The sequence below is a fragment of the Lonchura striata genome, chromosome 15 (assembly GCF_046129695.1).
Source record: "Lonchura striata isolate bLonStr1 chromosome 15, bLonStr1.mat, whole genome shotgun sequence".
In the NCBI taxonomy this organism is placed as follows: domain Eukaryota; kingdom Metazoa; phylum Chordata; class Aves; order Passeriformes; family Estrildidae; genus Lonchura; species Lonchura striata.
This window is the reverse complement of record NC_134617.1, coordinates 16,062,231-16,084,450: the sequence shown is the minus strand read 5'-3', so window position 1 is coordinate 16,084,450 and position 22,220 is coordinate 16,062,231. Positions and strand designations below refer to the sequence as shown.

General features: G+C 56.5%; 1 long non-coding RNA gene across 1 annotated transcript; it reads right to left on the bottom strand.

The window, feature by feature from the left end:
• Positions 1 to 14,629: 14,629 nt before the first annotated feature.
• LOC144247149 (uncharacterized) lies at positions 14,630 to 18,121 on the bottom strand. The gene is made up of 2 exons (XR_013340845.1): positions 17,788 to 18,121; positions 14,630 to 14,935 (listed from the first exon to the last, which is right to left on the bottom strand). It is a non-coding gene; the product is annotated as an uncharacterized LOC144247149 (long non-coding RNA).
• Between the last annotated feature and the right edge of the window lie 4,099 nt (positions 18,122 to 22,220).

The following is a 22,220-nucleotide window of genomic DNA, read 5'->3' as shown; positions in this document are numbered from 1 at the left end:
GGAATGTCACTTTGCTACAGCGTCACTCCTGAAGGGAACCAAACCCCTGCTCTGGCAGCTCTGGGAGGACAAGTCCTGCCTTTCCTCATGATCTCAGCTCCCTGGGCTTGTTGAGGTTTGGTTTCCAGCACGGACTGTGTCCAGGTGAAAAGCCTGGTGTGGTTTGGGAGCCCTGAGCTGTCCCCAGCAGCCTTGGGGACATCAGGGATTTGCCTCTTCCCATGGACACCTTGGCAAGGTGACACTGGGCAGGGCACCCAGCTCCTTGGAAGATTTACCCAAGTTAATCAATCCAGCATTAATCAATCCATTCAAAGATTTCAAACACAACTGAAAGCCAACCAAATTCTAAGTGAAAAAAGTTGGATTGAATCCTGGGAAAATCACCTGGGCTAAAGGAATTTAGGAAGCCACTGGATTTTCAACGCTACTCATAGCACTAAAAATATTGATTTTTAATTTTTTTTTTTTTAACTTGAAAAGGCAAAATAATTTAGATTTAACAGAATACATCATGCATCACAACACGGTGCAGGCTGGCTCCAAACTATCAGCCATCTCCTGCCCCACTTCCATATCTTTTTGGGTCAGTACTTGGCCCTGGATTCTACAACACAAGTGTGGGGAAGGACACGGATATTCCGCTGTTCCCTGCAAAAATTTTAATTTTCACACTGTGGAGACATCCTGGTGTCTCATCCTCAGCTGGAGAGCTGAGGGAAATCTCTTGGAGGATGAGGGAATGCTCCTGGAGAATGAGGGAATATTCCTGGAGAATGAGGGAACGCTCCTGGAGAGCTGAGGGAACGCTCCAGGAGAATGAGGGAACGTTCCTGGAGAATGAAGGAACACTCCTGGAGAATGAGGGAATGCTCCTGGAGAATGAGGGAACGCTCCTGGAGAATGAGGGAATGCTCCTGGAAAAGTGAGGGGACGCTCCTGGAGAATGAGGGAACGCTCCTGGAGAATGAGGGAATATTTCTGGAGAATGAGGGAATATTCCTGGAGAATGAGGGAACGCTCCTGGAGAATGAGGGAATATTCCTGGAGAATGAGGGAATGCTCCTGGAGAATGAGGGAACGCTCCTGGAGAATGAGGGAATATTCCTGGAGAATGAGGGAACGCTCCTGGAGAATGAGGGAATGCTCCTGGAGAATGAGGGAACACTCCTGGAGAATGAGGGAACGCTCCTGGAGAATGAGGGAACGCTCCTGGGAAGCTGCAGACATTCCTTGGCACGCACAGCCGGCTGAGGGGTCAGGGACCCTCCTTGTCCCAGCTCCTGCTTTCCTGATGCCAAGGATGTCACCTCTGCCTCCAGCTGCTGCTGCCTCTTTGATTCCTGGTGCCTTCCTGGATGTCTTCCCAATCCCTTCCCTCCTCATCTCTTGTGTCACTTTGATCTCTCCTCGCTGCCCGCTTTTCCAGCCTCTCCATCCACTCCTCTTAATTCCAGAGGAAGCACCTGAAGAGGAGCCCATCCTGTCAGCATTCCCGTGCCTCCCACCTGCTGGGAGCTCCTCCATGCCCGTTTTCCCCCGGGGAATGGCAGCTCCTGCCCTCTCAGCGGCTGCTCCTGGGCCAGCTCGGGCTGCTGAGCTGCGCCGTCAGGCGTTCGTCACTCAGCATCTCGATCGCTGTCACTGATCTGAGAGCTGCTCCAGCCACGTCCCACTCCCGTGGGGTTCTGCTGCATCCTTCCTGCCCTGCTGGTGCAGGGATAATCACATCAGCGAGCAGAAGGTCCTCTGGCCAGCAGTGAGGGATTAACGAGGGCGGCAGTAATTGGGGTGATGCCCCCGTGCCTGTCCCACGTCTCCCATGCTGATGGCTGATAGCTGTGGGCAGAGCTGCTCTCCCAGGACTCCTCCACGTGATAATGCACCACAGGGAAAGGTTCTTCCCTTTGTTTGCCTTCAATGAGTTGCAGGATAATTTCATTTTGTTCGTACATAATGAGAAGTTGGGAATAATCACTCACTAATCACTTTCCCCGTGCTAGGCCTGGCTCTGCAAAGCTCTCAGCACTCATCTCTCTTCAAGGCCAGAGCTTTTATTGTTTGTCTCCATACAAGAGAATGTTCTCCCAGCTGGGAATGATGTTCCCCCACGCCCTGGTGCTCCCAGAGGTGCTGCACCCTCAGCACCCACCCAGTGCCTCTTCCCTGGCACCCCAGGTGTGTCACCTGCCACCCTGGAGATGTCACAGGCCAGCAGGGCTCTGTTCTGGGGTGAAACCTTCAGTTCCCTTGCTGGGAGAGTCACAGCAGTTTTCACCCCTGGCTGCCAGGAGGGACCTGAGCCCAGGGAGAGATTCCAGGAATTGTAGAAACACTGAAAATCACCCAGTGCCACCCCTGCCATGGCAGGGACACCTCCCACTGTCCCAGGCTGCTCCAGCCCCAGTGTCCAGCCTGGCCTTGGGCACTGCCAGGGATCCAGGGGCAGCCACAGCTGCTCTGGGCACCTGTGCCAGGCCTGCCCACCCTCAAAGGGAACAATTCCTAATTCCCAATATTCCATCCATCCCTGCCCTCTGGCAGTGGGAGCCATTCCCTGTGTCCTGTCCCTCCATCCCTTGTCCGCAGTCCCTCTCCAGCTCTCCTGGAGCTCCTTCAGGCCCTGGAAGGGCTCTGAGCTCTCCCTGGAGCTTCTCCTCTCCAAGGGAGCACCCCCAGCTCTCCCAGCCTGGCTCCAGGGCAGAGGGGCTCCAGCCCTGGGAGGTTCCCATCCCTGGATGAGCAGGCCCGGGATGACCTCCCTGGTGACATTTGGGTCTCCAAGCACAGCAGGAGGGTGACTCCAGCTCCACGGGGCACTGCCAGAGCTTTGCCAGGGAGGGGATGAGTACCTGCAGCTCTCCCTGCCCACTCCAGGGAAGCCTGGAGCCAATTCCTGCCCTGGTGGTACCCGGAACGCTCAGACAGGAGGAACAATGCCTCGGAAATGTGTCTTAAATGGGTAATTAAAGGATATTTGCTCCTCTGAAAGGGAGCCGGGTCTCCCCCCGGGAGGAATTCCCTCTCCCTGTCCTCTGGGGTGTCAGCCTGGTGACGCTGCCCTGCGCAGGGATGGCACCGCAGGGGTGGCACCGCAGCCTGCACAAGGAATCCGAGCCGGGCAGTGCCACAGGAGTGGCAGCTGCACTCCAAGGTGATTTTGCTGGGAATATTCCCAACAAATTGCCTGGAAAAAGGGGTTTGGTAAAGCGGCCTCACGGGAGCTGGAGGGGGAGCAGGGCTGGAGGGGTGCTGAGGACGGGGTGAGGAGCAGAGGGGTCCCTGTGCCATGGGGACAGGAAAGTGCTCCTGTTGTCCCTGCGCCCTGCCCATGGGCAGGGGGACTGCACTGGCCAGGAAAGGGCTGGGAAGGACTGAGGGGTCCCAGGCACCTCCCAGGGCAGCAGCAGTTGGCAGCACCACTGTGGCAAACACATTTCTCTCCCCCTCAGGATTTTCATAGAGGTGCGCAGAGAGAAATGAAAGAGAAAACAATTTCTATTTCTGCTCCTTGTTTTTCCCATGTGGAATGTGTTGGAGAATTGTTTCCCTGGGGTGATTGCTGGGTTGGATTCTGGTGAGGATTGTTTGAGCCTGGTGGCAAATCCAACACACCTGGGGCTGGGCTCTCAGAGAGGGTCACGAGTTGTGTTAGGGTCAGGGAAAGTAATATGTAGTTTTAATATCCTCCTTTATATAGTATATTGATGTATTTTAGCATAGTTATAATAAAGAAATAATTCAGCCTTCTGAATTGAGTCAGACATCGTCATTTCTTCCCATTGGGTTCGCCTGCATTTACAATACCCCACCACAGTGCCTTTGGGGATGAAGGCGGGCACAGGGTGGCAGTGAGGTGACTCCCAGGACTGGCAGTCCCAGGGAATTTTGGGAGGGGAACTGGGGAATTTGGCCAGGGGCGGTGGGATCAAATCCAAAGGGAGCTCCTGAAAGAGCCCTCAGGGGCTCAGCCAGAGGGGTCTGGGGGAGCACAGAGTCATTTTTGGGCTCTAAAAGGGCCAGCAGGGCTGGGGCGAAGGGAGCTGGCAGCACCCACGGGTGGCACGTCCCCGTGAGAGCCATGCCCGCATGCCACACCAGCTGAAGGACTCTGATCTGATTCCTTTGGCAATTTCTTCTGCTGGGGTTCTTCCAGGGGTTCTTCCCGCAGTCCTGAGGAGGCTGGGCAGTCCAGGAAGATGTGCTGGGGATGGATTTTTGTCTGCCTGGCCGTGCCAGCAGTGCCTGGAGGCTATCGATGCCCGATCAATAACGAGCTGCAAAGCCCCGAACCGGCTGGGGCCCATTTCTGGTCCTTCTCATGCGGGATAACAACCGAGCCTAGGCCAGGCTGCTGGCTTGGCTTCTCTGAGGGTTTTGGTGTTTTTTTTTGTTTTTTTTTTTTTTTTTGGTTATTTTTTGTGTTTGTTTGTTTGTTTGTTTTTATTGAGTTTTTGAGTTGGTGTTTTGTTTTTTTGTTTTGTTTTGGTTTTTTTTGTGTTTGTTTGTTTATTTGTTTTTATTGAGTTTTTGAGTTGGTGTTTGGTTTTTTTTTTGTTTGTTTTGTTTGGTTTTTTGTTTGTTTGGTTGTTTTTTTTTTTAAATTTCATTGATTTCCTCTGTTAATGGGCTGCTGGGTGCCAGACAGGGTGGGCAGGGAAGAAGAGGATTGCTGGAATTCTGTGTCCTCGGGGGTGGGACAGGCAGAGCTGGAAAGGTCACAGCGCAGCCTCTGGGCACATCTGCCCAGCGTGCAGCCTCTGCCCGCTGCCAGGCAGCTCCTGCCAGTCCTGGGCACTGCCATGGTCCCCACAGCGGGCTGGGCAGAGCTGGAGCGAGCACTAAAGCAGGATCAGGGCAGGAGCCAGCACAGCAGCCCTGCTGTGCCCGCGGCAGCTGCAGCTGGTAGCAGAGGGCACAGGGTGCCACCCCACCAGCCGGGTCCTGCCAGCAGGGACATCCTGCTGATGGCAGCTGGGCTTTGGGGCGTCCTGAGATCCGAGCAGATGGAGCAAGAGGAGGAAATGCCCCCTGTTCTCCCCTCTCCCAAGCCAGGGCGGTGTTTTCACCCCCTGTGCCCGGCACAGCGAGCTGGGTGTGGGGAATGCAAACCTCTGATCAAACACTCCCCCATTCTCCCCCCAGAAAAAGTCTAAAGTGCACTCTCAGTCAACAGAGGGCTGAAATTCTGCTTTCATCAGCCGACAGCAGGCACAGAGCAGAGCTCAGGTGCGAGCCCAAAGCAAACAGCAAAGGGCAAAGTCGGAGCTGGGTGGATTTGTTTGCCGAGTGAAGGGTTTGGGCACGGGGGTGATGCCACAGGTGAGCTGGGAGCGTCCCCGGGCTGTGCAAATGCCAGCAGGGGAAGGAAACAGGATGTGGGAATGAAGGGGCTGCCGGAGAAGAGGGAAGAATGTGCCGGTTTTGCCGAGCCGGGGTGTAAGAAGCGGCACCAAGCCCTGCCCCTGATGCCCCAGGAGGTCCCGGCAATGCGGGATGCTGCCCCTTTAAAAAGTGGGGGGAAAAGACCCAAATGAGGAGCTGGCTGAAAATTAGTAGAGCAGAAAACTCCAAATGATGCAGAGCTAATTCCTGAAGTGTCAGACTGGCTGGCAGACCCTCCGCTTCTCAGCCCGCCGGGCGCGCAGCACCCCGGGCTAGTGGGGGGCGAGCAGGGCCACTCGCTGCCCACGGCCGGGGTCCGGCCCCTGGGGTCCCCCGCCGTCCCCTGGGTCACTCCGTGCCACACTCGGGCTCCCCTCCCCGCCTTCACCCCGTGGCACTGCCCCCACCCGTGGCCAGAGGGCAGGGGAAGTTTTTTAATATATTTTTATTGGCCTGTAAATTTCTTTTCTCTCCCCACCGGCTCGGATCGATGTTTGCAGTTTACCGAAGTCCCAGACACACAGATTAAATCCTCTGCCTCTATTACACGAGATGGGCTTTTATTCTCCCTCTGATCACTCGGAAATAAACAGTGGAGAGCAGAGGGGGGCAGGCAGGAGGCGGGGAGGGGGCGAACCAATTTCAGACCTGTTTGTTCCCTACCAGCCCCGCAGCTCCCAGTCATTAGACCAGTCACTTATCCTGCACGCCGCCCCAGCCCGGCCTTCCCCGTCCCCTGCCCTCCTGCTCGCTCTCCCCTTCCCCTCTCCTCTCCCCCTCGCTCTCCCTCCCCCGTTATTTTTAAAAAGAACAATAATAATTAGGCAGAGCAGCCTCTAACACAATTGTTTCAGCCTGAACAGGCAATTAGGGCAGGCGGAGCGAGGCTAATGAACGGTGCATTGGCTCCCCAGCCGTGCCCCCCGCACACATCCCCGCAGACTCCTGGCGCGGGCAGGGCTGGCAGCCAGCGCTGCCCCGGGCCGGGCAGGGGGCACGGGGCAGAAGAGGGCAGGGGGCACGGGGCTGGCTCAGCCTGCCTGGGGAGAGCAGTGGGCAGGGGCTGGCAGCTAGCATTGCTCCGGGCTGGGCAGTGGGCCTGGAGGCAGCGATGCCCCAGGTGGGTCAGGAGGCACGGGGCTGGCTCAGCCTGCTCGGGGTGAGCAGTGGGCAGGGGACACGGGGCCAGCACTGCCCTGGGCTGGGCAGGGGGCACAGAGCCAGCTCAGCCTGCCTGGGGCAAGCAGTGGGCAGGGGCTGGCAGCCAAAGTTGCCCCGGGCTGGGCAGGGGTCATGGGGCCAGTTTAGGCTGCTCAGGGCGAGCAACAGGCAGGGCTGGCAGCCAGTGCTGCCCCAGGCTGGGCAGGGGGCACGGAGCCAGCTCAGCCACCCAGGGGCACGGGGTGGGCACCGAGCCGTGCCCGAGCTGCCAGGCTGTGACTCTGGCACGGGGACATGAGTGTCAGCACGGCTCCTGGGTGCTGCTCGGCCACGCTGGGGTGACCCAGAGGAGAGGCAGTGGTGACGGGGCGCGGGGATGCTCCCGCGGTGGCCGGGCAGACGCGCTGGAACGTTCCTGCCAAGCGGCTCCGAGGGCAGCTCCGAGGGCAGCGGGATCTCTTGGAAGCTCGCTGTGCCTCCCCACTGGAGCTGTCTGCTCAGTGCCTGGGCAGGCGGGAGCGCGGCGGGGAGTGTCCCCACGCTGCCAGGGGACGTGCCCGCAGTGTCCCGGGTGCGGAGCGGGGCCCACGCTGCTGGCGTCCCCCAGGACAGGGGCCAGCTCAGGGACAGCGCAGTGCCACACTGCCGGGCAGGGATGCTCTGAGAGCAGCTGGCCCCGGTCAGGGGAGGCCATGGAGGGACAGCAGTGTCCCTGAGCAGGTGATGGACAGGGAGGTGACAGTGACAGGGAGGGGCTGGAGGCAGAATTCCCCCACAGGTGACCCCAGAGGCGTTGTTGTGGTGGCTGCAGGGTGAGGGACAGCAGCTGTGACATTCCAGGAGCCGAGCCGCCTCCTGCTCTGAGCCCTGCAGTTTGGCTGAGCCCAGGGCTGAGCCTTCTCCCTCTCCCTTCCAGGGGGCTGCGACCCCCCAGCACAAACTGGAGCTTGTCCTGGCCCTCTCAGCTCCAGGGCCTGATCCAAGGTGGGGCTGCTGCCGTGGGTGTGCCCTGGGGAAGGGGACATTGGGGATTTGTCACATCCCCCATGTGCCCTGACAGCCCCAGCTGGCCCTGGGCTGCCCCACACACAAATATCCCTATTTTTTCTGATGTGCTGGCATCTTTTGGCCCCCTGACATCTGGCATACACGGGTAGGGTGGCACTTAGTGGCACAGTGACAGAAAACCTGCCCTCGTTCCGGGTCAGAAAGGCCTGGGTGCTGTCTGTGCTCAGCTCCTGCCCTTCCCACCAGCACCCACCAAACCCCGCTGTAATTTGCTGTCCCTCAGGCTGCTCCCTATTACTGCTCTCCAAATGTCTCTCTCCCAGTCTCCATGGTGTTAAATTATATTTCCCCAGCTGGATTACTTTGCATTTGTTCAGAATGAATTTCATTTGGCTATTTCCTTCCTAGGCCTGACCCTTCTTTCCCAGTGCATTATCTTTTAGCTCTTTGTCCTCACCAGGATTTGCAGCACCTTCCCATTTCATATCCTCTGCAAATTTAATTAACAGGCTCTTTACCCTCCCTCTTTCAGATCAAATGAAGATGTTAAAGGAGAGCAGACCTGGCACAGATCTCACCACTAACCACTAACAACAATACAAGTACCTTGCACTTAAATTATGCACTTTCCATCAGAAGATTTCAAGGGCCTGTGCTGCAGAAGGATAATTATTAAAGCCGGGAACTCCTCTCCGCTGGGGAATTTAATATTTGAGGTCTGCCTCAGGGCATGTGTCTTGTTGACTGTTGTGTTACCACTGGCCTTGACAGGCCTGGGATCGATGGCCCTGCGGTGCTGCTGTCCCTGTCCCTGTCCCTGTCCCTGTCCCTGTCCTTGTCCCTGTCCCTGTCCCTGTCCCTGTCCTCATCACGCTGCTCTGGCCCCACCGAGCTCCCTGCATGTGGGACCCCCAGCAGGAGCCCCAAGCAGTGAGCTGGCACTGGTTCAGCAGTGTCACCTGCTGAGGTGCAGGAAATGACTCAGGAAATGCTGATTTTGGCTGGATTGGGAAATCCGGGGTGCTTCAGCCTGGGCACGCTCATGGGATGGGGACAGAGGGGTCCTGGACAGGGTGGGGCACCAGGCTGAGATTCACCTGCCCTTGGGCCAAGGGAAGAGGAACTCCAGGGCTCCTGGGGCCAGCAGGGTCAGCTCCTGGTGGGAATCACAGCCCTGGGATGGGCAGTGCCCCAGGGCAGGGCTGAGCTCCGAGGGTGGGCAATCCCACCTCTTTTCCCTTCAGCACCGACTGGGAACTTCCCAAAGCTGGAGCTTCCCATGGGGATAGAGGGTAGCCAACCCCCCAAAACCCCTCTAAAATCCTGCTGTTCTTCATTTTAATGCTGACACAAACTGTGGGACAGCTGCAGCATAAAAGGGATTTGCAGGGGAGAGTTCTTCACACAGCAGTGGCTTCTCTTTTTGCTGTTTCCCAGCATTTACCAGCTGAATGTTCTCGTGTCAGTGTTACCTGCACGATGAATAATGCACGCTGCTCCTGCTCTGTGTGACTGTATTCCCAAATCCCAGCTGCATTCTGTGCCTGCACACAAACCCCCAACCAAATCTGCTGCTGGCACCTCCTCCAGGGTCACCACCGTGGCCAGGGTGTCCTGGGGGGAGTGTGCCCCAAAAAGGGCATTTCCTGTGCTCACTGCTCCAATTTCCTCAACAAAAATTGCCCTCAGACCAAGGGAACTGAGTGTATGAGCTGCCAAAAGGAAAATCCCATGGAGGCAGGGGTGCAAAGAGGAGCCAGCATCCCTGTAGAGTCTCTCCCTAAGGCTGGACAGCAGGGCTGGAAAAAACCTGGCTCTTGGAAGGTGCTTATTTGTGCCTTCCTGGTAATGCTCCCAAAGTCCCCTGTGCTCCAGGCTCCTGCCTTGAAGGGGGAGTTCTGTTATTCCCTGGCTGTGCAGTCCCTGAGCCTGGCATTAGTCCCTGTGGCATTTTTCTCTTCTGATAAGTCAGCTCATATCCTTGATTTTCACAGCAATATTTCAGAGAGGCTGAGCGGGAATTCATCTGCTGTTCATAACAGAAGGAAAATAACCCCCAGTGCCATTTCAGGGGAATATTGATATGGCCCTGAGCAGGGGGAAGGGACTGTGCAATTCCAGCTGGAAATTGGGACTGAAATCCCAGCTGGAAATTGGGGCTGCCCTCCCAGCACTGAGCTCTCAAACCCGCCTTGGAAGAGAAGTGGGATTAAGAACCCAAATTCCTCACAGGATAAATCAAGAAAGAAATGAGCTGACAATGCTGGGAGCTGAATTTTTGGTGGGTCAGATTTTCCAGAGCAGCTGGGGCTGCCCCTGGATCCCTGGCAGTGTCCAAGGCCAGGCTGGACAGGGCTGGGAGCAGCCTGGGATGGTGGAAGGTGTCCCTGACATGGCAGGGGTGGGATGGGTTGGGATTTAAGAATTGCAAACCAGTCTGGGACTCCCTAATTCCATTCCATGACCTACCCCTGGTAGTTCCTGCAGCACTGGGCTCCAACCCTAACTGATAACTAATGAGTTAACCCTTAATCAGCCGCTCATATTGCCATTTCTCTTTTCCAGGTGGGTTTCCTTGCTCTGCCTCAAGGAGTTAAGACCCATTGCTATGTTCTCTGTCTTTTGTTTAAACCAAATTTTCAGCACCCTCCAGATTTTCTCTCAGGCAGTGAATCAGCTGAGATGATGAGAAGCAGTCCCTCTAATCTTCCTCCCAATTTCCCACCTTTTCCAGCACAATCCATTTCCTCCACGCCTGCAATCTCCACCCTCATCTGTGGCCAGGGCCGCTCTGGCTCTCGTGCTGTGCTGGAGATGGGAGATAGAGCACATCAAAGTCAGGATTTTCCCCTTTTCTTGCTGTTCTTTGCACAATTTATTATCAGGGAGCTGTGCCAATCTCGTGCTGCCAGGGCTGGGAAGGCGCTGCTGCTGCTGCTGCTTCGGATTAATTCAATCCAGGTAAAGTTGTCTGGGCTGTGAATTGTCCCTTTCCTGGTGCCAAGTCTGCTTGGCCAGGTTATCACTCCTCGGGAGCAGCAGCAGCCAGCTCCTCCCGAGGCTGGAAAATGCCCATAAAAATATCCACTACAGGTTTGCCTTGGAGAGGAGGGAAATTGGAAATCAGGGAGCAGCAGGAATGAGGTGGGGAGCCCCCAAAAGCAGCTCCTTGCTGGCTGAAGAGTGGCCAAGCTCAGCTCTGCAGGAATCTCTCAGATTCTCAGTGCCCTCAATTCCAGTTTGTCCTGGTAAATTATTAATCCAGCAATAAAAGCATTTCCCCTTTTCCAGGCCTCAAAGCTCCACTCGGGCTCTCCCTGTGGCTTTTATCTCCTGCTCCATCCCAGAGGAGGAATGGAGGTGATGGGATGGTCCCAGGGGAGACAAAGGGATGCATTTGTGTCCCTGAGCTGCTGTTTTCTGTGCCCTGCATCCCAGGAAAAGCTGCCCAGGCACAAGGGTGTCCCAGCAGTGAGGCCACAGCTGCGTCACTGCCAGAGGGCAGCTGGAATCTGGGAGCAGCTGGCACCCAGAGGTGCAAAGTGTCCCATGGGAATGTCACCTGGAGTTCTGGGCCCACTCCCACACCTCCCAGTGAGGCCAAGAAACTCCCTGGATGTAAGGAACCAAGGCTTTCTTGGTCAGGTGCAGTGAAAGACCCCTGGATCCTTTCCCTGGATCACGGCCCTTGGAGAGGCTCTGCTGGGGAAATGGGAACACTGTGGGTTGAGTGGGAACAGAAGGAGTGGGAATGGGAATGGGAATGGGAATGGGAATGGGAATGGGAATGGGAATGGGAATGGGAAACACCAGCAGGACCATGGAATGGCAGAGCAAGGGGAAGATGGACATTGGGGTTTGGAGCAGCCAGAGACAGTGGGAGGTGTTGCTGCCCATGGCAGGGGTGGCACTGGATGGGCTTTAAGTTCCTTCCAGCCCAACCCATTCCATTATCCTGTAATTCCATGATCTCTGCTTGCCATTTTAAACCGGAGCAAGGCTTTCCCCGACTTCCCTGCCCAGGGACAGGATCTGCAGTGCACTGCGGGGACGCTGGGCTCCAGGACGGTTTGGGTGGATGGACACCAGAGATCTCTGAAGGCTGCTCTTGGAATATCTGGTTTGTTAGAGGGGGTGGAAGGTCCTGCTTGGAGTCACCAGACGTGACCCGTGGCAGGCCCTAGGGCGTGGGGGCAGGGAGAGGCAAGGGGCAGGGGGAGATAAGAGGATGTTCCAGGAGAGGGGCAGTTCCAAGAGGGTGGAGGTTCCAAGAGAGCGTCTGGCTCCTCAGGGACTCCTTGTCAGGGGCTTTGAGGTGGGCTGGAACAAAACTTGGGCCAGTGGGGTCACAGACTCCTGATGCTCCAGGGGAGGGTTACAGGTGTGGGATGAAGCACACATTGGGGTGAGATAGAACAGTCCATCTGACCCTTGGACCTACTGTAGGTAAGGGCATTGTCCAACCAGAAGGGGGATTGTCCTCATCCTGGCTGTACTATTGTTTTCTAGTTGTGCAGTAACTAAGGTTTGGTATCTCAAAACTTGTTACCATCTCAGTCTCTGTATTTTCTAAATCTTTAGCCAGGCAATCATATTTACAAGGCTTTCTTGTTTCATCTTCCCCAACAGTGCACTTTGGCATCGCTGTATCCCACAGCACTGCCTTTCTTCCTGCAGGTGTCCAGGTGTCCCTGTGCCCCTCCCTGCCCTCTGACAGTGACTTTTCCCCCCTTTTCAGGTGCCTTCCCTGCTCGGCTCCGTGTCACCGACACCGACGCTCGCGTCACCTCCGATCGCGGCCCCACTGTGTGTCACCTCGGCACAGGAGGAAGCAGCCAGGCAGAAAGCACAGCAGATGTCAGCCCTCCTCGTGTTTACAGGGGAGAACATCACCTGGCATCACCAGAGACACGGGCAGCAACGAGTGATCTCCTCCCGGGGAGCCCAAGGACGGCCCCGCAGCACCTGGAGTATCCCTGAGCCTCGAGCCAGGAGAGAGCTTCAGCATTCCCATCGTCCTGGCGCCCAGGAGGGAAAACACCTTTCTGCAGAGCATGAAGCTCCTGAGAGCAGAGCCCTCCTGATCTGCGTGGCCCTGAGGAGGCTGAATTGCTGCAGAATCTCCAGGCAGAGCTTGTCCCCTTGGCTGTGTCACCAGAGCTTGGGACACCTTTTCAGCACCAGCTCGCTCTTGGATGTCTCTGTCACTCTGAGCTGCTTCTCCTGCAGGGCTGGCTCTGCATCCCCACCTCTGCACAGCTCTCCTGGAGCCCCTTCAGGCCCTGGAAAGGCTCTGAGCTCTCCCTGGAGCCTTCTCCTCTCTCACCCCCAGCTCTCCCAGCCTGGCTCCAGGGCAGAGGGGCTCCAGCCCTGGGAGCAGCTCCGTGGCCTCTCTGGACTCACCCAGCAGCTGCACATTGTCCTTCCTGTGCTGGGACCCCCCGAGCTGGAGGTGGGATCTCACGAGGACAGAGTGGAGGGAGACAATGCCCTCCCTTAAATCATCATCAGCAGCTGCTCATCCACGAGCTGTTGGTTCTGTTCCACATTCCAGTGGGAATCCATGTCTCTCTGGGATGCCAGGAGGTGTGAGGGGCTGGGAAGGGTGGGAAGGCTGAGCTGGTGCACACCTGTAATGAGGATGATTGAAGGCTGAGTGCAGGATGATACAGAACAATATCAGTAAGTGGTTTTAGTGTCAGCAATCTTCAAACTCGCTGTCAAAGGGAACATTTAAACGATTTTCCTGCTACTCCAACGCATCCAGGTTATATTTATATCCAGAGAAAACTGGTGCTATAAATGTCAGCTTTGGAGAAGGGCTGGCTGCATCCATCAGAGCAGGAATTAGGAAGGAGGGAGGAATGATGTATCATTGCCAGCTGATGGACTTGTCTGCAAGGAAAATCCCTGAGGCCTGATCCATGGCAGGGAATGTCCCAGCCTGGGCATCCCTGTCCTGGGGTTTGGACAGCCTCTGTTTGTGGGGAGATGTCTTGGTTTGAACAGACAGGGAATGAAGGCAGGAGCCTCCCCTGAAATGGAAAATGCAAACCCCCTCCCTCTGAGTTGTTGTAATTTTGAAATTTTGGGGCTCTCAGGCAAAGATATGGGAATAGGAATAACAGTTCTGTACTAGGAAAACTAAAATTACAAATGCAATGGTACAAACAAAACCAAACCCTGCCGGAGTCAGAGCAGCCCTGTCCCCTGTGGGTCAGGGAGGTGGCTCAGCCCCATCCCAGGGGGGCTCAGCCCTCCTGCAGTGCCAGCTGTGCTTCTGCTGGAGCAGGATCCTGGGCAAGGGGGGAGTTTTCCTTGGAGCTCCAGGGCTGGGGGAGATGGGCCTGGGTCCTCTGGGAATGCAGGGGGAAGAAAGCTGCTCCTCTGGGAATGCAGGGGGAAGAAAGCTGCTCCTCTGGGAATGCAGGGGGCAAAGGCTGCTGTGCTGTTCCCAGGTCAGATTGGATCCAGGTAGGAATTCTTGGCTCCTCCCCTGGGCACAGCATCTCCCCATGGATGATGGAATTTTCTCAGCCATGCAGGGACACTCAGTGGCCATTGACATCCTGCAGTTCAGAGTCAGGAGACCCCTCAGTGGGAAAGGCTGGATGGTTCATCCCAGTCCTGTGGTGCTTTCCTTAGGACCAAGCTTTGCAGCAAAACCCAGAACCTGGCATTCCATCACACCTGGAGCAGGGAGGCACCTTTGGGAGGAGCAAATGTTGGAATTTAAGCATTGAGGGAGTTCAGGTCTCACTGATGACATCAGGAGGTGGGGGCATCCCACATCTGATGTCCCCATCCCACATCAATGTCACCATCCCACATCTGGTGTCACCATCCTAGATCTGGTGTCACCATCCCAGATCTGGTGTCACCATCTCAAATCTGATGTCACCATCCCAGATCTACTGTCATCATCCCACATCAATGTCACCATCCCACATCTGATGTCACCATCTGTCTTGGTTTGACAAGACAGGAGTCTGTGAAAGAGGGCAAGGCCTCCATCCCCCCCCCCCCCCCCTGAATTACCAGGATCTTTAAATTAAAAGGCTCTCAGGCAAAGATATGGGAATGGGAGTAACAATTCTTTACTAGGAGAAAACTAGATAACAATTTAAAAAGGCAAATGCAATCGGTACAAACAAAACTAGTGATAAAGTCCACAACCTGAGGATTCGGGGTGTTGGTAGCAGTCCGGTTGAAATGACAGCTGCTCGTCTTGCAGTGGCTGATGAATTGCAGCTGCAGTGGTGATCTTTAGAAGGGTTTAGTTTTCCTCTGAAGATCTGGTGGCAGTGGGGCCGGTCTTCCTCTGCGCCGGGGTTGCCTCCGAGCTCCGCCGCCGCCGCCTCACCGCGCTCCAGCTGCTCCGCTGTGAGATCCCGTGAAGAGAGAGAGAGAGCTGCTTCTCTCCCCAAAAAGCTACCCCTTTAAACAACAATAGAGTGCTTGGCTTCCCCCTCTGGGTGGGACCCCTCACGGTGTTACATTTACCAGCCCGGCAGTGAGTCAGTCAATAGTGTATAAACAAACCATTGCCTCTACGGGGCAAACCATTGTCTTTGGGAGAGATAACAAAACCTGCCCAACCTTTCGACAGATGGCAAATAGAATACAAGCTTATCTTACAAACCAGGACACCATCCTATATCTGGTGTCACATCCCACATCAGTGTCACCATCCCACATGTGATGTCACCATCCCACATCTGATGCCATTACCCCAGCCTGGGCCAGGGCTGCTCCAGAGCCCTGAGCCAGCACAGACCCTCCTGGGCGCTTCAGCTGCTCAAAGCATGCCATGAAATTTGCTTTTCCCTGGCAAACTTCTGGCTGTGTCCGTCATGCCTGCCCTTTTCCAGGTGGGATGAGGTTGGAATAAGCAGCCTGTGGGTTGCTGTTGCAGATCTGACTGATCATGTTTTCAAACATTACACGGGGCAAGTTGGCCCTGGCAGGTGAAGCAGCAGCACAGGGCTCCTGCTAAATGCAAGGGCTCGCTGAAACCCCTTAATTGCTGGGCAGAAAATACAAACAAACAAGGGAAACCATTGACATTCCCGAGAACCTTTGGGTATCAGCGGGAAATCATTCCCAGCTCGGCTCACGGGTTCTGCTGACAAGTCCAGGAGCAGGGAAAGGTGGGCGCTGCAGGGCTGGGAGGGCACCAGGGGGTTCCAGAGGCGGCGGGCACGGGAGCCTGTGTGTGCCCCGAGCCCTCCCCCAGCTCTGCCTCCCCAGCCCTCCCTCCATGCGTGCACTCCTGCCTCCTGCTCCGAGCCATCTGCCCCTACAAAACGCTCTGGGAACGGAGCCCAGGCAATCCCTGGAGCTGTGGGAAGGGAAAAGCGAGGGCTGGGGCAAACGGCAGGAAGCTCCCCTCGGGTGAGCAGCGGATTTCTGCCAGGGAATCACCTCTGCCCACGCCCTGGCAGTGCCAGCTGGGTCCTGCCCCCATCCTGGCCTGAACAGCCCCGCTCCCATCACAGCCAAACTGCCCCAGCACATCCCCTGCTCGTTCACCCCACAAAGTGAGCATAGGGAAATCAGGGATGGGGATCCCAGAATCCCAGAATGGCTTGAAGTGGAAAAACCCCATCCAGTGCCATCCCCTGCCATGGGCAGGGACACCTTCCACTGTCCCAGGGTGCTCCAAGCCCCATCCATCCCAGCCTTGGACACTTCCAAGGTGATTAGCTTGAAAAAAAAGGAGGTGAAAGAGTAACCTACTCAGTCTGGGGAATAAAACTTCAATTATTGGTTCAGGAATTAAAGCAAAACCAGAGCCAGACACAGATATTGGTAAATTCAGAATAGATGGAGAGGTCTTGGGGCAATTAACCCTCACACCCCAGGGCTGGGGCAAATTCCACTTCCTGGCACCTTGAGTCCTTATTTTCCCTCAGGAAAAACGACATTTTAATTCAAAGATTTGTTGGAGGGAAGGAAGAGCACCCCACAGAATGTTCTGTCAGGCCTTCAACGCTCCAAGTGGATAAAAGCAGCAGCAGCTGCCCTTGGGCCATGGATGGATCATCTCTGCATTGATCTGAGCTAAAATAAATTTAAAAACCAGTTTTTAATGGCAGTGCCAGCCCAACCCCACAGCTGGAGGTGTGGAGCAGGAGGGAAAAGGGAGTGAGGCAGGATGGGGGCAGGGGGAGTTCCTCCAGGGGATCTGGGGATGAAGCACATCCTCACACGTCTTCTGCTTCCTCCTCCCAGCTCAGGAGGCTTTTGGGACCTCTCTTCTGTGGTGCTGCTGAGGAGGATGGAGCACAGAGATGGAGGATGGGGATGGGACAGGGGATGGGACAGGGATGGGACAGGGATGGGACAGGAATGGGGCACAGGGATGGAGCACAGTGATGGAGCACAGGGATGGAGGGCAGGGATGGAGGGCAGGGATGGGACAGGCATGGGACAGGAATGGAGGGCAGGGATGGAGATAGAGATGGAGCACAGGGCTGGAGGACAGGGATGGGACAGGGATAGAGGACAGGGATGGGACAGGGATGGAGGACAGGGATGGAGCACAGGCTGGGTGCCCAGGATCTCTCTCCAACAGAGAACAGGAATAAAGGCCAGGCAAACAGACACGATGTTCCCCTCTAATCAGCCCCATCCTCCTCCAAACCTCAGCTCAGACACGCCGCTCCCCACCCTGCCGGGCCAGGCATCACCAGTGAGTTGTTCATCACCTTCTGGGAACCTCTCCATCCCATGTGCCCTTGACCCTGGGGGTTTTGAACCCACCTGTGTCCCTGCAGCCTCGCCCTTCCCCTGGGCACAGCAGCGAGCTCAGCAGAGCGCGGCTCTGCTTTCCTACAGCACCACGGAATCCGAGACGGCACCGAGAGGGGCGAAGGATTCCTGGAGCCTGGGAACATTTGCATGGCATCAGATAGTGCTGAGGAGGGAGAGGGAGGCTGGAAACCAGAGCCTGGACACTCTCGCCTGGATTCGGTGGCTGCAGGGTCGGGTTTCAGCAGCACAAAGCAGAGGAATTGTCGCTGTCCCTTCAGGACGCGCAGCTCCTGTGAAGGGGAGCACCACCCTGCCCTTCCCCAGCTCTCCGGACACTGCGGGCACTGGCGTGTTCCCAGCAGTGGTTCCCACACCCCCACCCTCCTCCTGGGCTTGGTTTTTGGTGTTCCCAGCCATCCCAAGCACCCCAGTCCCAGTGCTGTGGGCTCCTGGAGCTCCGTGGGGCTCTGGGCTCACCCTCCTCACTCTGCTCAGGGCGGGAGGGGAAACTGAGCCCAGCTCCATGCCCAGCTCCCAGGTGGCTGCTGGAGACAACCGGGATGCCACGGGATTTTCTTCTTTTCCTGCTGGAACTTTGTCTCTTTTGTCGGAATCCATGGTATTGATGATCCCAGATTGTAGAAAGTCTCTGTCTTTCTGCCCCGCTGCCAAAGCAGAAGCCATAATTGGTCTGTGCTGGTTCCAAGGTTGTTTATTCTGTTTATCTCTCACATGTTCTGCTGCCCTGCCCAGCTCTGTCCTGCAGGGCAGCGTGTGGGGCTCTGCCCTCAGTGGGATGTGACAAACATTAAATACCAGAAACTCCCTGGGCTGCATTTACAAGAACGTGCCAATATCTGTCACCTACGTTGGACAGTGTGTCCCCAGCCTGAACCAACAGAAAAATGCCAACACCACAGTGAAACATGGAGGGCATGAAGAAGGAGAAAAAGGACAAGGCACACCCAATTTCCTCCAGCTTGTCCCCTTTGGACCCCCAATCTAGAATCCTAAAATTTTACTTTTGCACCCATGCCACACTTAATTATTATTATTATCAAACCCTCAGAGCTTGTAATTCATCCTGTAAGACTGAAAACTCTTTTGCATGGACAGAGATCACAGCCAGTGTCTCTGGGGGCTCTGTCCAGGGGGGTTCCTGACCCCTGCCAGGGTCCCAGGGCAGCCAGGGCAGCCAGAGGGAAGCCCTGGATTCCCACATCATTCACGAGGCTTTTGCCTTCCCGGTGCCACAGACAGCCTGGGCACTTCCAGGCAGCCCAGGGCTGCCAGCCCTCAGCTGGGAATGCTGGAGGGATTAGTGCTTTCCCTGACCTGAGCTGCTCACCGAGTCTGTTTTTTGTTAGGGAGAGAATGGATTAGGGAGTCCTATTTCTTGGTTGTAATCCTATTTCGAAAGATACTCGGAATCCCGTCCCTGAGCAGGGAGGACCTGCCTCCAGCTCCTTTCCCAGCTGATATCCCGGGCGCCTCCACCTTTCCCGGGGCTTTTGGCACACACAGGTACAATGCACAGGGGGAAACACCCTCCCTTCCCTAGGAACTGCACTGGGAGAGGCCTTCCCACACCAGGACTCAGCTCTGGAGCTGTATTTTTATTTCAGGCTCTGGTTGTGACCCAGACTGAGTAAGGAATGCTGGCCTTGCCTCCACTGAGGTATCTCCCACCTTCCCAAAACCTCCTTTATGGGAGGATTCAGGGATTTTTGTCTCCTTGCAAGTCCTGCACTGGTTTGTCCCAATCCTTCCGTTCCAGCAGTTGAAACATCAGAGGAGCAAAACTGGAGCAGATCCCCCACCCGTCTCTGCTCCCCCTCCATCCATCCCTCCCCAGCTTTCTCTGAGCTTTTATCCCAAGTTTCCCTCCAGCACTCCCACCCCATGGCATGCTGCTTTCTGGAAGGGCCTCACATTTCCTGTCATTTGCTCTTTCCAGAGGGCTGGAAAAATTGGGAAATGAGGATGTCTTGTCAGCCACAGGGGAAGCCACAGCATTGCTGGGATTGCAGAGCATTCCATGGGGAGTAGCAGTGTTCCCAGGATTGTCCCACAAAACCTTTCCTGGCCTTTCCATGGTGCTCCTTGCTCAGGGCTGGGACCCACATCTCCAGGGAGAGGTGAGGAGCTCCAGACACCTCTTTCCATGGACTTCCCTTGCTCTTTTTTACACAGGAGGGGGTTCTGCCATGGGATTTCCAGCGTTTTTCAGAGCTCTCCCCCTCAGTGCAGCTGACTCAGTGATGTTCTGCTGTCCATTTCGGAGAGGACACTCCGAGATGTTTCCAGAAGGGTGAGCTAAAGCTTTCCCACATCCAAAAGTCCTGGTGGTCCTCCAAACACACCCGAAATTCCTGGATGCAGGGCAAGAGCCATGCCGAGACTGAGAAGCCCTCAGGAGCTGTGGCGCCACAGGACTGGGGCCCCTGCCCTGGGATGTGCTGGAACTCTTGCTGAGGAATGAGAGCGCGGCAGGACTGGCCCAGAGCTGCCCAAAGCCAGGGAGGTTTCCCCCGGTGGATCTTGCCAGTTGCTCTGGGAAATCTCATTTTCCATCTGCCTGGCAACTGGGAGTGTCCCAGTGCAGGGCAGGGAGTGCTGAGCCTTTGCAAAGCGTGGAGGCCATTCCTGAATCCCATAAATCTCCCTCTGGGCTCCCAGGCAGGTGTGAAATACAGGATGCTCCTCGTGTGTCCTGGAGCTGGGCAGGATTTACTCCATGCCAGGCTCTGGATGCACATTTCTTATCTCAGCCCCGAGATTTATGGAGTCCCTGAGATTTATTCTGCCTGTAAAACGCTGTTAAATGCAGGGCTGAGTTGTGCAATGGCCATTGTTTGGGAATGCTTTGTGTCTGCTGGCAGAAAAACGGGCACAGCCCTCCCCGAGCGAGCGGCTGCCAGGTGGGAAGAGGCTCAGGAGGGATGTGAGGAGCCAGCTGCTGCTGCCAGGGGGATGGAGAGGGGCTGGGATGCACCAGCAGCCCACCCTGGTCCTGCCGAGGAGGGCCAGGGGCCAGGGGGGTCGTCAGGAAAAGGGAAAGCATGGAGGGGGTGAGGGGATGGTGAAAATCCCAGTCCTGTGGTGCTGGGGGTGCAACTCCATCCCTCCCTGCTCCTGCTGGAGGGGACATTTGGGCAAGGGCGTACCGAGGCAGAGAGGCCAGACAATGGGGAATTCTTGGGAAAAGGGGTGAAGGGGGTGAGGGGACGGTGAAAATCCCAGTGCTGTGGTGCTGAGGCTGCGCCACCACCCTGCTCCTGCTGCAAAGGGACCCTTGGACGGGGGGATACCAAGGCAGACAGGCCAAAAAATGGGGAATTCTGGGGGAAAGGGATGGAGGCAGTGAGGGGCTTGTGGAAAGTTCAGTCCTGTGGCCGCTGGAGCTGCACCATCACCCTGCTCCTGCTGCAGAGGGATTCTTGGGGGAAGGGATAATGAGCCAAGAAATGGGAATTCTGTGGAAAAGGGATGGAAGGGGCAAGAGGCCAGCCACGACCCGCAGCCTGGAGCTGCATCAGCTCGATTCCGCCGCTCGGCAGCCGCTCGGGGGGGATTCCCATGCAGGCCGGGGCAGATGGGCGGTGGGAAGAGCATCCCGAGCCCCGGGGCCGCTGCCCCGCTCGGTCCCGGCCGGGCTCGGCGCTGGCTGGGGGAGGCGGCGCCGGCGCTGCCGGCAGAAAAGGCTCTTTTGATGGAACGAAAATGTTCGCTTTTGAAAAACCTGGAGTCGGGGAAGGAGCCTCGGGGTTACCATGGAAACCCGGGGCTGAGCCGTGCCGCAGCAGGAGCCGCAGCCCGGGGACGGCCCCGGGCGCACCGGCACCGCTCCGGCACCGCAGCGCGCATCCCACCGGGAAAGGGATCGGCCGCCGGGAAAAGGGATCGGCCGCCGGGAAAAGGGATCGGCCGCCGGGAAGGGCTCGCTCTGCGGGCTGGGAGGCAGAACCCGGCCGTGCTGAGCGGAGCCGGGGCCACCAGCCCGCTGTAAACAAATCCTGCGGAGCGACAGCAGCGGGAGCTGCCGCCCATTGGCTCCCGCTCCTATCTCCGGGAGGATCGATAGAACAAATTAGAGCGGGCAGAACAATGCGAGAGAGAGCCCTGCAAACCCCAATTACCCCAGAGCTAATTAATGTGTTTTTAAACAAACATTATGGCAGCGCTTCAAACAGCGCCGAGGCGGCCGCAGAAGTTTCACGAGGGCGGCGGAGCAATTCCTTAGCCCGGGGCGATGGGGTGGGAAGGATCCCAAAACAAGAGTGGGGAGGGAAAACAATTGCTGGATCCGAGCACAGCTGGGGGAAAGCCGGAGCTCTTTCCGGCGCACAGCACGGGGACCGTGCTCCCCCAGCATCCCGCAGGGCTGCAGATCAATAGTCCTGGAGAAAAACAGGCAACGGGGAAGAAAAGGAGGAAAATGCGGTGCAGCAGCTCGCTCAGCCCTTCTAGGAAGGAGCAGACAAAGGGATGCAAGGCCCAAGCTTCCTGAAAGGACTCTGACCCGGAAAGCTGACCCTGAACAAAACGGGATCCTCGGGAATACAATGGCACCGGGACACGGCGCTGATCGGTCCCGGAGCGCCGGACAATGCGGGAGCGTTATCCCAGGCCGGCCTAAGGAAAACACAGGAAGGCCGGTACCCCTGGAGATCCCTGCACACCTCCAGGACATCATCCTGCCTGGACACAGCCCCGAGCAGCAGCTGGAAAACCCCTCAGCCAGGGTTCCGGGGAAAGGCCGGCGACAGGAGCACGATCCATGAAAGCCCAAGTGGATCCTCCTGAGAAGGGGCAGCCACCACAGCTCCAGCTCCAGGTGTTCCATTACAGACCAGGGGAGGGGTTTGCCCACCCCAGAGATTGGGGGAAAAGTGCTGCATGAAGGAATT